At 43.0% G+C, this 14,637-nt stretch overlaps 1 protein-coding gene across 1 annotated transcript in view; it reads left to right on the top strand.

Annotated features, from left to right (window-relative positions):
* The window catches only part of PPM1H (protein phosphatase, Mg2+/Mn2+ dependent 1H), a 283,507-nt gene that overhangs the window by 120,517 nt on the left and 148,353 nt on the right, over positions 1-14,637 (top strand). The gene's annotated exons all lie outside the window — the stretch shown is intronic.

The raw sequence follows: 14,637 nt of genomic DNA, 5'->3' as shown, positions 1-14,637 counted from the left end.
AAGGTTCGCAAGGCTGGGGGCATATTTAGCCCCTATAGCCACTCCGCGATCTTGGCGGTAGAACTGCTTGTCGAACCAAAAATAGTTATGTGAAGCAGCATACCTCAGAAGGTCCATAATGAAATTAATTTGCTCATCAAACAAATCAGAATCTCTTCTGAGGTAATACTCAACCGCAAAAAGGCCTAAATCATGAGGAATTATTGTATACAAGGACGTTACGTCTGCGGTGACCAACCATGTAGATGCAGTAGGAATGTGATCAGACAAAATATTTATTACATGCCTAGAGTCTTTGATTAGAGAGGGCATTTTGGCAACCAAAGGTTGCAGGAAGAAGTCAATGTACTTGCCCACCCGGGACGTGAGGGAATCAATCCCACTCACAATAGGACGTCCCGGGAGGCAAGTAGGGTGCTTATGAACTTTCGGCAGATAGTATATCACTGGCGTACGAGGTGCTTTAGGGATAAGGTACAGCTTCTCTTTTTTATTGATAATACCCCGTGTATAACCATTATCAACAATCTTGGTTAATTCGGGGTATAGGTATCCCTGTCACCAAGGATTCTATACATTTCTGTTAAATAATCGCCTCGATTAAGAATGACGATCCCCCCTCCCTTGTCAGCAGGTCTAATAACTATTTCCTTGTTGCTACAAAGTGAGTCTAGTCCCAACTGGAGTTCACGACTCTGTCTTGCCTTCTTAATAGGCATTTCCTCAAGGTCTCTTAACAATACATCACGAAAAACTCTAATGCAGTGGTTCTCAACTCTAGTCCTCGGGACCCACCAACAGGCCAGATTTTAAGTATTACCTTGGGGGAGATGCAGACTAGAATACTGCAATCACTGAGCAGCAAGTGATATCACCTGTGATGTATTTCAACTATCTTGCAAACCTGGCCTGTTGGTGGGTCCTGAGGACTGGAGTTGAGAACCACTGCTCTAATGGATGGAGCCAATGCCCCCGGAGGATTGAATAGGGAGGCGTTAGCAAGCTTAGTGTGTTGGTAATCATTAAACACCTGTCTGCGATCTGTGATAGGGTTAGAAAGCAGATACCTTTTAATATTGACCTTTCTAATAAACTTGTGGACATCCATATATGTCTCAAATTTATTAAGCTTGCGGGGAGGTGCAAACTTAAGGCCCTTATCTAATATCTGTTTTTCATTAGCACTAAGGGTAACGGAACTTAAATTAAAAATTCCTGCTCCAGCTATAATTTTATTCTTTTTTGCTCGTAATCGTCTCCCCCCCCGGTTCCTCTCCTTGGTCTACGGCCCTCTTGATCCCCTGTGTGGGCCTGTGAAAACCCCACTGTTGGGAATCTTGACAAAAAGGTCCAGGGCTAGCATGACTCATCCCTCTATTATTACCCTGTTGTTGAGATGGACCAGGAAAGTCCCTATTAGTGGGGGGGTACGGAGTACCATTTCGATCGTGGTAGTCTGGTGTTGGACCATCAAGATCACGAAGGGGGAAAAAACCTATTCTGAGTCAGGCCACCATAACCAAATCGATTTTGGTCACTGATAGGATCAGATGGATTTTGATAATCATCTACTGGAAACTGGGGGTAATATTGCTCGGAATAAACTGGACCATCTCGAGCAGGAGGTGGACCCCTAGGACCTACGCCTTTATAGTAATTCTGTCCTCGGGTTGGGGGACCGCTACCTTGATTATACCCTGAGCCATAATAGGAAGTATCCTGCGGGTGGGGAAAACGTCCCTGATTATGATTATTACCATAATATGGAGTATTGGATCACTATATGGGATCCGTTTCCATTAGTCAAAATGGGCGCTATGGACTTCCGGTTTATCGGGAGATGGAACGTGGATGATTTCCGGATTTGGGCTCACAATGAGGCTTGGTTCCTTTAGTTTTCTATGTATACGCGACACGTCAGTGCGTCGCCCGTGCCCCAGACGACGTCATTATATGACGAAACGCGCGTCGGGAGGAGCTGACGTGCTGACGTCTCGCGTTTGTGTCCGAAGGGACGGGTGTTTGCACAAGCCGGCCGGCTGAACTGCTTTTAATTGCTACGATACACTGTAAGTGGCTTTCTTTTTTACAATAAACCAAGTTTTAAACGTGTTACGCTATGGTGATTCCTTTATATATTTTTGGGACGTTTGATCATCACCATATTTGATCTGGGAACGATCCTGGGTGACGAGTTTGGCGATCCCCTGCTGACCTCCTAGACGGGTTCTCCCTCAGACCTTTTGTATCCTGATTTTGGAGAAAGGCCCTGGTCGGGTTTAGACCGCAAGCTTTAATTGCTTGCCATCTGGTAAGCGAGCATTTTACTTATCACTGAAGGTGTGGTGGAGGTTGAATTCACTTACTGTGGACTATTACTATTTTTTTGGTCAATTTTGTATGCACAGTTATATTGTTCCTTTAGCATCAGTTGATGCTTGGCACTCTCCTTTTCACTGCGGAATTGAGAAGATGGACTTTAGTTTTGCTCTTTATCACAATTGAAATAATTAATGTTTAATTTAACTTGTTATTTGTGTTTGATCTTCACTGTATTATTTTCTCAATTTTGGGGGGGTAGCGCTGCTCTGTATTGAAATTTATTATTGGTGTGTGTATCTCACTTCAGCAGCTGCTTTTTGTTTTAGTTATTATCCTTTTTGGTTGGTTTAGTTACATTTATACAGCGCAGTATTTTTTCTTTATTTATTCCTTACCCATTATACTAAAGTTTTATGATCCCCTCTGTGACTATCACCCCCCTCCATTCTATAGCTCTCCCTCTGTCTTATCTCACTAACTCTGCTGCTATCTTTATTACCATTGATTTGTATGTGTTTGTTTTTCTCTTTTGTTTCTCTCTCCTTTCCCTCAGAGATGTGTTTTTTTTTTTTTTTTTTTTTTTAACATTCTGCTTAAAAATTTGTGAATCAGTACTGCTTGGACCTTGAAGAAGGAAACATACCCTGAAAGCTTGTCCTGAAAAATTGTATGTTAGTGCAAATAAAAAAAAGTATCATGGACAGTACTCAATTTTCTCTGTCACAATTGCACTAATACGGCTACAATCACATCAAGCTCTAACATAAAATCCTAAAGGAGAATGTCCGGTCATCAGTTTGTGACCTCAAGCTCAAGTGCACTTGGGTTATGCAGCAGGACAATGATCCAAAACACAACAGCAAGTCCACCTCCAAATGGTTCAATCAAAGCAAAATTTAGGTTTTGGAGTGACCTAGTCAAAGGCCAGACTTAAATCCAATTGAGATTCTGTATCATGTCCTTACACAGGCCGTTCAGGCTAGAAAACCCTCCAATGTTGTTGAATTAAAACAATTCTGCACAGAAGAGTGGGCCAAAATTGCTCCACAGCAATGTAAAAGACTCATTGCCAGTTATCGCAAACGCTTGATTGTAGTTGTTGCTGCCAAGGGTGGCACAACCAGTTATTAGGTTTAGAGGGCAATTACTTTTTCACATAAAGCCAGGAAGGTTTGGACAGCTTTTTTGCCTTAATGAAACCATCATTTTAAAAATTGCATTTTGTATTTACTCTGGTTATCTTTGTGTAATAATAAAATTTGTTTGATCTGAGTCAGTTTAAATCCACTAAATACATTACAGGTGCATCAAAACCATAGGTGTGCAAATTCTTAGTTTGTTTTCTTTAGAAAGCAGTCGCAGTCTATGTAATAAAGCACATCCCCATTGGAATGCTGTGGACGTCCGATACACCCCCTACTGGGTCAGACCTGTAGCTGTGCAATCAGCAAGCCTCTTTCTTCCTACAAGCTCCCAGAGGGCAGGAGCAAGGGTCCTCTGTACAGCATGGTGACACGGGACAAATTAGTAAAATAACTACCTACCTTTTTGTTTTGAACCTGGAATTAAAGTTCAAAAGGGCTTTAAGCCCGTAGTGTTATATCAAGTAGCTTGAAATAACTTTATGCACCAAAACATACAGTGGGGACAGAAAGTATTCAGACCCCCTTCAATTTTTCACTGTTTGTTATATTGCAGCCATTTGCTAAAATCATTTAAGTTCATTTTTTTTCCTCATTAATGTACACACAGCACCCCATATTGACAGAAAAACACAGAATTGTTGACATTTTTGCAGATTTATTAAAAAAGAAAAACTGAAATATCACATGGTTCTAAGTATTCAGACCCTTTGCTGTGACACTCATATGTTTAACTCAGGTGCTGTCCATTTCTTCTGATCATCCTGTAGATGGTTCTACACCATCATTTGAGTACAGCTGTGTTTGATTATACTGATTGGACTTGATTAGGAAAGCCACACACTTGTCTATATAAGACCTTACAGCTCACAATGCATGTCAGAGCAAATGAGAATCATGAGGTCAAAGGAACTGCCTGAAGAGCTCAGAGACAGAATTGTGGCAAGGCACAGATCTGGCCAAGGTTACAAAAAAAAATTCTGCTGCACTTAAGGTTCCTAAGAGCACAGTGGCCTCCATAATCCTTAAATGGAAGACGTTTGGAACGACCAGAACCCTTCTTAGAGCTGGCCGTCTGGCCAAACTGAGCTATCGGGGAAGAAGAGCCTCGGTGAGAGAGTTAAAGAAGAACCCAAAGATCACTGTGGCTGAGCTCCAGAGATGCAGTCGGGAGATGGGAGAAAGTTGTAGAAAGTCAACCATCACTGCAGCCCTCCACCAGTCGGGGCTTTATGGCAGAGTGGCCCGACGGAAGCCTCTCCTCAGTGCAAGACACATGAAAGCCTGCATGGAGTTTGCTAAAAAACACCTGAAGGACTCCAAGATGGTGAGAAATAAGATTCTCTGGTCTGATGAGACCACAATAGAACTTTTTGGCCTTAATTCTAAGCGGGATGTGTGGAGAAAACCAGGCACTGCTCATCACCTGTCCAATACAGTCCCAACAGTGAAGCATGATGATGGCAGCATCATGCTGTGGGGGTGTTTTTCAGCTGCAGGGACAGGACGACTGGTTGCAATCGAGGGAAAGATGAATGCGGCCAAGTACAGGGATATCCTGGACGAAAACCTTCTCCAGGCTGCTCAGGACCTCAGACTGGGCCGAAGGTTTACCTTCCAACAAGACAATGACCCTCAGCACACAGCTAAAATAACCAAGGAGTGGCTTCACAACAACTCCGTGACTGTTCTTGAATGGCCCAGCCAGAGCCCTGACTTAAACCCAATTGAGCATCTCTGGAGAGACCTAAAAATGGCTGTCCACCAACGTTTACCATCCAACCTGCCAGAACTGGAGAGGATCTGCAAGGAGGAATGGCAGAGGATTGTTGCATCTTTCCCAAAAAGACTCATGGCTGTATTAGATCAAAAGGGTGCGTCTACTAAATTCTGAGCAAAGGGTCTGAATACTTAGGACCATGTCATATTTCAGTTTTTCTTTTTTAATAAATCTGCAAAAATGTCAACAATTCTGTGTTTTTCTGTCAATATGGGGTGCTGTGTGTACATTATTGAGGAAAAAAATTAACTTAAATGATTTTAGCAAATGGCTGCAATATAACAAATAGTGAAAAATACTTTCCGTCCCCACTGTATGCTTATATCATATTCAGGTCGCTGCTAAGATCTGGAGCCAGCTGTTCCTGCCCCCTCCCCTGCCTGGCACTTCAGTGCACACTGGAAGGGCAAAGCTGGGAGCGGAGGCTGACAGTCACTGCGCTCTGCTCTGAGCAGACCGGGAACTGAGCGATCAACGATCATGTGATCACTCAGTTCTCGGTATCAGAGCAGACGGGGGACAGCTGCAGCAGCATGGAGGTGAGTATGTGCGTTTTATTTTTTTCCAATCCCACACTATTTCTTTAAAATAAGATTTTTGTTATTAACATAAAATCTTTCTCTAGAAAAATTGTAAGCCAGCCCCACTATAACCCCTTCCCTAACCAGCATGCCACTGTTTTTTGAGAGAGTAGTACCCAAGAGCAAGCAAAAAACGGTGTGGGGCCTGTGTCCCTCAAATGACTCAAAGAAAAGGATTTTACAGTAAAGCCTAGTACACACAATGAGATTATCGGACGAATGATCGTCCTGTTTTTTTTTTTTTTGTTTTTTTTTTTGGGGGGGGGTGCTAATCTCCATATCAAAAACTAATAGGTTACTAACGTACGAAAATTATCGTACGACGGAATACAAATTCGGAAGTGATGTTATGCGTTGTCGTGCATTTGTATTGTATTTTTGGACAAATACTGTACTGATTAAATTAAAACCGTACGAGAAAACATTTCGTTTTTTTCCCTCTGGAAAATTTCAAACGACAGCTGTGTACTAACGATCGGATTATCGTACAATCGCTTTGAAAGTGGCATTTCTTATGTTGTTTCTTGTCCACTGAGAAACACAGAAATTCAGAAACAGTTGTGATGTCCAATTGAATTCCGACTGAAGATTTTTTGGTAATTGTCTCCTATCCATCTGTACATCCCTACTGAACTGACTTTGCTGTTACATATTCTTTGGTAATTGTCTCCTGCTGCCATATCTTTAAACTTCCATATTTACTGCTAGCTCTATAACAAACACACTGCAATAGCAATATTACTGGTGATTGATTCTCAACTCCATGTGGCTTGAGTGATCAAGAGAGGTAATTAGCTTTACGACCCTAACCTGTGTCTGTAGCTGGTCTGGCACTGGCACTGGCCATCTCCTCCCCATATTCAGGTGTCTCACATCAGACCCAATAATGACCAACTGAGAAATGCATCCCAGCTTAGTCTCCCTATAAATTTATGGCAGCTTATGGGGTGGCGCAGACGGGCAAGGCGCAGACATCATGGCTCTGTCTTGAGTGGCTCTGTCATGAGTGATGCGCAGTTTCACCGACGCAGTTTAACTAAAGCTGCATGAACAACAACATGAACTCTGCTCCACTCTGCAAGACTGCAAGCAAACCAGCTTTGATTTTCATTTAATATTAGGTTAGTTTCCCACTCTCTATCCACTAACATGCTCCTTATTCTCTTCCTTCTCACATTGGTGTCTTCTATCCTCAAATTATCTTTACTCTACCCCTCCTTTCTTCCATGCAGCATGCACATATCACCCTCACTCCTACCCTCTCCCTACTGTGGCACCCATCATCTCCTGCATTTGCTGCACCCACATGCTGACATAAACACCAGGGCCACTAGACACGTGCGCTCATGCACATCCCACTCCCACCTTGCCTTCCTCGCCCTCCTTCTCCTAGTCTCAGGTGACATTTCTCCTAATCCTGGTCTGCCATTTTCCAAATGCAAGCCACATATCCAATACCCCTCCCCCTCTGGCAACCACCGCAATCCACTCAGTTTAATTTATATCCCCCTGCTTCCTCAAAGCACCCCACCAATCTCATGCGCCCTTTGGAACACCCGCTCCATCTGTAATAAACTAACATCTGTACATGACCTCTTTATCTCTCATGGCTTTAACATACTCGCCATAACAGAAACCTGGCTTCAGAATTTTGACTCCGCTTCTCCTGCTGCCCTCTCCCATGGTGGTCTCCATTGAACTCACTCCCCCAGACCCAACAGACAGAAAGGAGGTGGAGTTGGCTTCCTTCTATCCCCACAAAGCACCTTCCACGTCCTTCCTGTCCCTCCCTCTCTATCCCTCTCTTCTTTCAAGATACACTGTATTCGTCTGATTTCTCCCATTTCTCTGAGGATTGCAGCAATTTATAGGCCTCCAGGACCGGTATCGTGCTTTCTTGATGACTTTGCTGCCTGGCTACCCTACTTTCTCTCCTCTGAAATACCCACCATTATTCTTGGTGACTTTAACATTCCTGTCAATGTTAACAGCCCAACTACAGCTAAACTTCTCGACTTAACCTCATCTTTTGACCTAACCCAATGGACACATACTTCCACTCACTCCAATGGTAATACCCTTGACCTTATATTCTCCCATCTCTGCAACCCTGGCAAGCTCACCAACACCCCCTTTCCTCTATCTGATCACAACCTCATTACTTTCACTGTATCCTTGCCTCCAACCACGCATCCCTCCAAGCAGCAAACAATTACTTGCAGAAACCTTCGCCACTTTAACCCTTCTCTTCTCTATTCTGCTACTGACCACCTATATGATATAATCTCTCCCCTGTTCTGTCCTGACCTGGCCACCTCTGTCTACAACAGTTCACTCTCATCATCACTAGATGCACTTGCTCCTCTAACCACACGCAGAATCAGGCCCCGACCGTTACAACCCTGGCAAACTGACAACACTAGAAATCTCAAGAGACATTGCCGTGCTCTTGAACAACTGTGGAGTAAAACCAAATGCCTGCAAGACTTCACCCTATATAAATCTGCCCTTCTAAAATACAATTCATACCTCCATGCTGCCAAACAAGCCTACTTTGTCTCTCTTATTAATTCCTTGTCATCCAGTCCCCGTCGTCTCTTCTCAACCTTTAACTCTCTGCTTCGTCCACCACCCCCTCTACCCACTAACTCACTCACTGCCCAAGAGATTGCCAATCACTTCAAAGACAAGATCGATACAATTGGTCAGGACATCTCCACTGTGTGTCTTCCCCACCCAACATACCTTGCCTAGCAGCACATTCAACACTCTCCTCTTTTGAATTGGCTACTACGGAAGAGGTTACAAAAATTTTCTCGGATGCCCACCTAACCAATTGTCCCTTGGATCCTGTTCCCTCACAACTACTACGGTCACCCTCTTCTTCTATCCTATGCTCCCTCACCCACATCTTCAATCTCTCCCTCTCTAGTGGCATCTTCCCCTCCCCTCTAAAACATGCACAGATCACTCCCATTCTTAAAAAGCCCTCACTGGACCCTACCGACCTGAACAACTTAAGACCCATCTAATTGCTCCCATTCACCTCTAAACTTCTAGAACGCTTAGTCTACAACCGTCTTAGCTCCTACCTCAATGAAAATAACCTTCTTGACCCCTTACAGTCTGGTTTCGCTCGCAGCACTCCACGGAAACTGCCTTACTAAAACTCACCAACGATTTACTAACTGCTAAAACCAACAGCCAGTACTCCATACTCCTACTACTTGACCTCTCTGCAGCCTTTGATACTGTTGACCACCCGCTCCTTCTCAATAAACTACATTCCCTTGGCCTCCAAGATTCTGCTCTATCCTGGTTCTCTGCCTATTTATCACAGTGCTCCTTCAGTGTCACCTACAACTCTGTCTCCTCCTCTCCATTGCCCCTTTGTGTGGGGGTCCCCCAAGGCTCTGTTCTTGGACCCCTTCTCTTCTCTATCTACACCTCCTCCATTGGTCACTTAATAAATTCCCACGGCTTCCAATACCACTTATACGCTGATGACACCCAAATCTATCTGTCTACTCCTCACCTCACTCCTTCAGTCTCCTCTCGCATTACTAACTTACTAACTGACATATCAGCATGGATGTCGCACCACTTCCTTAAACTAAATCTCTCTAAAACTGAGCTATTAATATTCCCCCCAGCCCGTGCCCCCCTCCATGACTTTTCCATCAAAATCAACAATGCAACCATCAGTCCCTCCCCTCACGCCAGGGTACTAGGTGTAATCCTAGACTCTGACTTGTCATTTCAGCCTCAAATCCAATAGTTGTCAAAAGTTTGTAGAATTCACCTCCGTAACATCTCTAAAATTCGCCCCTTTTTAACAAATGAAACCACCAAGCTCCTCATTCACTCCCTTGTTATCTCGCCTTGACTATTGCAACTCCCTTCTCATTGGCTTACCTCTCCATAGGCTATCCCCTCTTCAGTCTATCATGAATGCTGCTGCCAGACTTATCCACCTTACCAACCGCTCAGTGTCTGCCAACCCTCTACTCCAATCCCTACACTGGCTCCCAATCACCCAGCAAATTAAATTAAAAATACTAACCACAACATACAAAGCCATTCACAACTCTGCCCCGAGCTACATCACTAATCTTGTCTCCAAATATCACCCAAATCGACCTCTCCGCTCTTCTCAAAACCTCCTGCTTTCAAGCTCTCTCATCTCCTCCTCCCATGCTCATCTCCAGGATTTCTCCAGAGCCTCTCCCATCCTCTGGAACTCGCTACCTCCATCTATCCGGCTATCCCCTACTCTTGCTACCTTCAGGCGATCCCTGAAAACTCATCTCTTCAGGAAAGCCTATCACGTCTCCAACTAATCTCCTACCACTTCCATCAGCTTATTCCCCAAAGTTACAACCTTTTGTACCACCTGCCCCACCCTATTAGATTGTAAGCTCTTCTGAGCAGGGCCCTCTTAATCTTCTTGTATTTTATTGTATTATAACTGTATTGTCTCCCTTTTATATTGTAAAGCGCTATATAAATCCTGAATAATAATAATAATAATAAAGAGTGGGCAACAGCCACTGACAGGCCCATGAAAAGGGACTGGGAACTGTCTTCAACTTAGAACTACCTGAAGGATTAATGTTAAAATCTGAACCAGAGGTTAAGCCCTCTGCAAGACTGGGGAAACTGCCAACAACCAAGAAGAGACCACAGAGGAACAGTTTGATGCTCAGGACCAGAAAGTAAGAGATCAGTACCAAGGGGAATAACTCCTTCAAAAGTAAAGAGCCTGAACCAGAAAGAGGCTGTGAAAACCAAAATTCCGGCAAAACAGGTAGAAAGAAAGCAATAGAATATCAAACTGATGTGGCCCAAAAAAAAAAAAAAACAGAAAAAAAATACTGGGACAAGTTCCCAAGTAAGAAGGAGGTCCCCGAATGGAACCTTGGACATCTGTATAGACATCCATCCCTCATGGGACACATGCTTAGATGCTTGTAACAAGCCATCGTGTCTGAAGCACAAGGCTCCAGACATTTGCTTCAGCCACTCTATACAACAGGGGCCTACGCTAGCAGTGGAGGGATCCCTTTTGGGGGAGTCTACCTAGTCTGACACAGTTTGACATGTTAAAGTTAGCACCAACATGGGACAGATAAGTTAATTGAAACTGAGATTTAAGGAGGGAGTCTAACTGCCTGCCAGTGCAGTGTCGAAAGGTGAACACACCCCCAACCAGTTTAGTGATTTACCTCTGATGGGAACTGACCACAGATTTACAAGCTCCCTCTGAAAGAGGAATAGTTCTGACACTCTCATGCAAAGCCTAGGACACTTCAAGGTGTTTGTAAGAGCTCTAAATGACCCATAGCCTGGCATAGCAAGCTGGTCCTCCCAGGTGCGGGGTAATGAGCACTGCATCATTAAGGTTATACTTTTTTAGACTAAATTTGAGGCAATGGTAGGAGACTTTGCTGCCTCAAAAACAGTGTCTTCAAAAACAGACTCTTGGGACTCTGAATGTGTATCAGAGATGGTAACAGAGGCCACAAGCCCAATTTGATTTATAGCTCAGGAAGGTCAGAGACAATCTGCAGGGAATGGAATTAGAGTGTGCTTAGAGCCATTGAGGAAAGGATGCCCCAGTAGCTGAGCACAAATAGCTAGGAAGCCCTGAGTGAACATGAAGGTCACTGTGGACTTGGAAGAGGTCTCAACCTCACCCAGCAGACCTGAAGACTCAGATGATGGCAGCCCTATTACAGGGTCCCAGGTTCTGGATAACAAGTGACTGTTCCTTCTGAGGACACGGAGTAAATGCCCCCAGAAACTCTAGGGGATTATAGACTATCATGGCAGCAGAACTGTCCTCTGTGTATCTTAATGAAGACATGTTGAGTTTGCATGGCGTTCATGCAACTAGGCCCAATGTGAGGCGACATCTCTGGTATTCACATACCTGTGAAGCTGGTACTGATGATGGGTTCAAGCAGCCGGAGGTGACCAAGGGACTGGAAGCGATCAGGAGAAACAGACCAAAGATCCACATGGTGCCTCAGAAGCAGGAACAACAATGGGATTGTGCTTCCGCGAGGCTGAATGGCAGGAAAGAGAGCATGGGACCTTACTCAGTGGATGTTGTCAATGCTTGATCCCTTAGCCTTAAAGCGGAGTTTCACCCCTAAAAATAAGTTGACATTACTGTGCAGCAAATAACCTATCTTACAACAAAAATTATTATTTTTTAATTACCTTTTAATGCCTGTTGCTATGTGGTCCCTTCTAATCTTCCCCTTCCTCACCATGGCGCCTGACGTTCCCTTCCCTTGGAGCCTCTGCTCCTCGCTACTGCTCCTGGGAAATGTGTCTCATCATTTCTCCGAGGGCTAGGTTGCCATAATGGGTCGGGCACTTCCGACGATGCCGCCCATTGTGATGGCAACCCGTGTAGTTTCCAGCACCGTTATGTGCTGTTACTGCGCATGCGTGAGAATGGGCGGTGCATGCTGGGAATACAGCAGCACCGTATCCCAGAAAAATATGCTTGTGGGTTTCTCCTGCCCAAAAGTAAGTTGGAAATCTCCAAGAAGGCAAAATCAAAAGTATTTTTTCCAATAAAATAATCAAAGGCAGCGCTAATGATAAGAATAAGTATTGCTATATATGCATTATGCAAAAGTAACAGTTATTTTTTTTTTTTTAAATCAAAGATGTGGTTGGAAATCTGCTTTAACCCCTCAATAAAACCAGCAATGATGCTGCAAACAGTGAGGTAGCTCTCAGTGTTTTAGCCCGACAGGCTCCATTCATTAAGACTTTAGAGATAGGGTCTGGACCCAGACAGTGCTCTGCCACTGATTAACACAGTACACTGTGGTCTGGAAAGACCAGTGCCCGAAGGTCACATTCCAGGCTAGTCTAAACATCAAGTCCAGCAGCCCCCAAAGCTAGTGCAGAGGAAATAGCTGCTATATAGAGACCAGCTCAGGTATCAATGTAGCAAGGAATCTTGATTTGAAGTCACCAAGGTTAAAAATGCCACAAAACAAAGAACATTATCAAAAACTAGAATTTTCGTTTTAGCAGAGCTGACGAAAACGCATCCAACCTCTTAAGACACTCGCCAAAAACTGAGACATGCTAAGTAAAGGAGGAGTTTTAGGGTTGGCGTCATTTTTTTGTTTTGTTTGCCAGTGTCCTAACCTCCTGTAGTTGGCCATATAATCAGACAGTTTACTAATTCCTATGTCCCTCCATGGATGAGAAAGAAAAGAGTGTGCCGAGGCACCTGAAGATGCGTTTATTTCTTGCTGAAAAAAAAAAACCTCCTATTACCTGACTAAAGGTAATCTTTATACTCCCTCTTAACCGCTTGCCGATCTGCTCACGCCGATATACGTCGGCAGAAGGGCACGTACAGGCATATTAACGTACCTGTATGTTGCCCTTTTAATAAGCGGTTTGTGGGCGCTCACACGCCCGCCACGAGCTTCGTGTGATCTTGGGTCCCGCGGACTCAATATCCATGGGGATACCCGCGATCGTCTCATGGAGAGGAAGAACGGGGAAATGCTGATGTAAACAAGCATTTCACGGTTCTGCCTAGTGGCACTGATCACAGATTTACAGAATTTTGTTATAACAAGTGAAATATACAACGAACAATTACATCGAAATGGTCTTTTTTTTTTTTTTTTTTTTTTTTTTTTTTTTTTTTTTTTACAAAGCTGAGAATTATATTTTGGATTTTACTTCCAGGTGACCTCTGTCATCATCTGCACAAATTTTATTTTGAGTGCTTCAGAAAACTTCTATTTTTCTGTAGCCAAAGTTCTTTAGAATGGATATCGTATGTTTCGATACTGTACATTACTCTCAACTGCTTTAATTTCAGATGTTTCCGGAAACTTTGTTAATGTTAGATTATTTTGCCTTGACCCGCTCCAAAGGCTAAATCATAATGATATAGCTCAGTATGTCAGTGTCAAGAAAAAAAAGTAAAACGCAAAAAGAGAAATCTATAAATATATTTTGTTGCCACTTGTTGACTTTCCATCAGCAGACTTCTAGTATTCATTGCCTGTACTTCTGGATAGTTATAAAAGACAAAAATTGAAGCTCTGTTTTTATTAAGACATCATTAATTGCATTTTGTTACATAAAAGCAGTAGAGCTGCACGATTAATTGTCAAGAATCATCGCGATTTTTTTTCCCGTTGTGATCTTGACAAAAGTATTTCATGATTCTTTCTATGCAGAGAGTCAAAAGAAAGGAAGAAAGGCAGTGTGCCAAGAATCACAACATTCTTTAGCAGTGGGACTTAAGTATAAACATTGTAACAATTTGTCAAAGGAATAGACTTTGTGTTTAAATGAGGAAAGTTTAACCACTTAACACACTAAACCTTTTTCTGACATTTGTTGGTTTCAAGTTAAAATCATTTTTTTTTGCTAGAAAATTACTTAGAACCCCCAAACATATTATATATATATATATATATATATATATATATATATATATATATATATATATATATATTTAGTAGAGACCCTAGAGAATAAAATGGTGGTTGTTGCAATATTGTATGTCACACTGTATTTGCACAGCAGTCTTTCAAATGCAATTTTTTGGGGAAAAATTACTTTAATGAATTAAAAAAAAAAAACAGGAAAGTTAGCTCAATTTTTTTTGTATAATGTGAAAGATTTTACGTCGCGAGAATCTTGAGAGAATCATGATCTTTTTATTCTAAGGCCCATTTCACAGTGGGGCGGTTTGCAGGCACTATTGCGCTAAAAATAGCGCCTGCAAACCGCCCCGAAACAGTCGCTGCTGTCT

The sequence above is a fragment of the Aquarana catesbeiana genome, linkage group LG03 (genome assembly GCF_042186555.1).
Source record: "Aquarana catesbeiana isolate 2022-GZ linkage group LG03, ASM4218655v1, whole genome shotgun sequence".
NCBI classification, from domain to species: Eukaryota; Metazoa; Chordata; class Amphibia; order Anura; family Ranidae; genus Aquarana; species Aquarana catesbeiana.
This window is presented reverse-complemented; position numbering and strand designations above follow the sequence as displayed.